Source organism: Lissotriton helveticus, chromosome 7, assembly GCF_964261635.1.
Source record: "Lissotriton helveticus chromosome 7, aLisHel1.1, whole genome shotgun sequence".
NCBI lineage: Eukaryota > Metazoa > Chordata > Amphibia > Caudata > Salamandridae > Lissotriton > Lissotriton helveticus.
In genome coordinates, this window is record NC_136068.1 from 1881222194 (window position 1) to 1881225633 (window position 3440).

Sequence of the window (3440 nt, forward strand, 5' to 3'; positions counted from 1 at the left end):
GCCAGCATACACCGCGGATCAGCGGCGGACGGACTTGCCGTCTGCCGCTGATCCCACCGCAATCCTAATGTGGCGGTGGGTGTTTCAAATTTCCGCGGCGGTGAATCCGCATCCTCCAGGCCGGCGGTGGCTTCCGCCGGTCCGGAGAATGCGGATTCACCGCCATCCTAATCGGCCCCTAAGTGCCATTACATAAAAAATGTATTCTTTAATAGATTATCTTTGACGCTCGATTTATAAGGCCTTAACATGTCAACATAAGTTGTATATAAAGGCATATTGCTACCATTGACTAACTTTGCACGCTTTCCTTCCATTTCGGAAATATTGTAGGGTCCAGTTGTGCTCCAAAATCCAACTTTTCCTCGTTGTTCATCTGCAATTTTTTAAAAGCACTAAATCTCCTTCACTGAAGGAGCACTGCTTATATTACTTCGAAACTCTATATTTCTTCTGCTTTTTCTGGGCAACCTCAATATTTTGCTTTGTCTGCATCTGCAACTGCTTTTTTAAAATTAGGATAGCAAAAAATAGATCTAATTTTTTTAACAAGTATTGAACAAGTACATATCACATACATTTGTGGATTAAAATACACATTGAAGTACTCTAAATTTCACATTGCAATGATAAATCAATACTGAAAAAATGATACTACCATCAACAGTGAATTTTTTTAGATAGTCTATGCAATCCATGCTTCTGGAATTTACTGAAACCCTCAGGATACACATTAAGGCATATATAATCAAGCTCTTGGTACTTAGTGGCATCCATCAGTGGAGTAGTGTGGCTCACTGGTTAGAGGCGGCAGACCCGGGAACAGAAGTCGGCCGGGACCAGGGTTCAATTCACAACGCGGCAGGGTCGTGGACTTGAGTCAGCGGACTCGATAATTCTCGCTTCGGTGCTTACTCTAATCAGGGGTTCCACTCGGCAACTCTGGGCATTAGCTTGCCTAATCTCCACAACGGCCCCATCAATTCCGGGGATGCCTGGCTCCACCTTGGGGACTCCCAGTAGGGACCATCCCACAGGGAAAGCCAGGACGGGTTCCCCTAGAGTTATACAGCGCCAGGAAACCTACGGACGGGTAGCAGTGCGCTTTACAAGCTCAAATACATACATACATCCATTTCTATGGAAAATGAAGATAAACGGGAAAAAAAGTTACATGAAAAGCATTATAGATGTAAAGAACACATTTTACATGCTCACATTCAAGTATAAAGACATAAATAACTATTTAGGTGTGTGTGAATATACAATTAGTAAAAGAACTGTCACCCCGTCTTCACATCTCAATACGCCCACAAAGCTTAAGCGAGGGATAAAGAGTACAGTCCATACAAAGAGACAGGTAAGGCCTGCCAAATGGATGCAGTTTGAAAACATGACAGTTTAACAAAGGGCGCTCAGGCACTGCAGTGACAGGCCTGACTTTTATATTTAGGGTTACTTGTGTGGGTGACACAATTACTGCTGCAGGCCCACTAGTAGCATTTACATGAGCAGCCCTGGTATACATAGTATACATAACTATCAAGACTAACATATTAATCTTGGACAAACAATTACCATTACACTTTCAAAAGGCAGCAATTGCACTTAAAGACTGATCATGAAGTGGTGAAGTGTCCAAAACATCTATTTTGGCGAAAGTATGTCATAAAAAGATGTAGGATAGAGGGAAAAATGGTTAGGGAACCTAAGCCAAATACAGGGCTAGTACAACACCATAGTGCCAAGGTTACAAATCCAGCAATAGTGCGGCCAAGAGACAAGATAAAAAAAACACTGGCATTAAATAGGCCACACTGAGGGACAAACAGAAAGAGCAAGAAAATTAAGAAGGCCCACAGGTCATAACCATGCAGGCATCACGGTGAGGCACTACAAACAGTTTTCTCAGATTGACATACCACCTTAGAGCACAGGAGTGAGGTCCCACAAGTGCACAAATAATTATTAATTATTATCAATTAAGACTATGCTAGTCTCAGGTGGCAAAACTTTTGTAGGCCAACTAAACCACTTAAAAAAAACAACAACTATAGGTCACGTGAGGCAGCAAGAAATATTAAAAGTCAGTGGAGGAATAAAAGGGAGCAATTATGATGATTAGGAGGGAGTACATATGTTGAAACACAAAGCACGTGGTGTAGCACAAAAATGCAACACAGATATTCATGAACGCCCAATATATAAGAAAAGAGGCCTGGGAAGGCCATATGAGGCAGTAATAAATATTAAAATTCATAGGAGAATTAGGAGGGAGCAAATACGATGAAGCACAAAGCACGTACCGCACAAAAATAAAGCAAAACCGAGCTGGGAGAGCTACGTGACGCACAAAAAAATACCATCAAGCACATAAAATTTATAAGAACAGGGACGAAAGCACGTGACATACTTCAAAAATACGACATAGAAATTCATGCATGCACAATTTATTAAAGAAAGGCCTAGGAGGGCCCGTGACGCAGAAGGAAATAAATATTACGATCATCCAAGTACGATCAATAAGAATAGAGGCCTGGGAAGGACACGTGAGGCAGTGATAAATAAATTATATTTAATATGATAAATATTAAAAGTCATGGGAGAATTAGCTTTATTGTTCACACGAAAAATGGCCGAAGGAGAAGGAGCTCCTCTACAGTGCTCCTGTGGTTAGGGATCACAATCTGTGTAAATGCCCTGAAAACCTCACGCATCAAGGACTATTCCCATTACCTTGCACCATAGCCCACGGACCTCTACGATGTAGCGTTCGAGCTCCGGACTCATCGAGGGTCGCCTGCTGCCCTCTTAAGCCTGGGACTCCGCCATCTCCTCCGGCTCGTTTTTCTGCATGTCCTGTGGGGCCAGCAGCCCACCACCCGACCCGCGAGATCTCTTCCAGACGAAGCTGCCGCTCCCCTGATGCTGGTGGGGACTTCATCGACTGGGCTGCACGCGATCTACAAGATAAGGGTGGCCCCCTGCCCCCCAACCCGTTATAAGCGTGACTGCCGCTGGTGGGACTTCATCGACTGGACTGGGAGCTGCTGTGCGACGATCTACAAGGTAAGGGTGGCCCCCTGCCCCCCGTTCCCGCTATAAGCAGAGATTGCCGCCTGACTGACTGCGACTGTGTCGCCCGACCCCCATCTCTCCGAAAGTCCGGACCTCCCCAATCCTTTGCCGCGATCCTCGCCCGTGCCCCTGGGGCAGCGCAGCCTTCTCCCGATTGCTCGCCTCCCGCTCCGCTGAACTCCTCCCCGCTGCAGCCCCCAACCTCACTGATCTTACCTGAGTTCCCGGAAAGCTTCTTCTCATGGCGCCCCCAGCCGCTTTCAGGCTCCACACGGCACGCGGGCTGAGCGGCTATGAGGCATGCAAAGTAATGCTCGACTGCCGACTTTGAGCTCGCTATTGACCCTCGAGCTCTGCTTTTT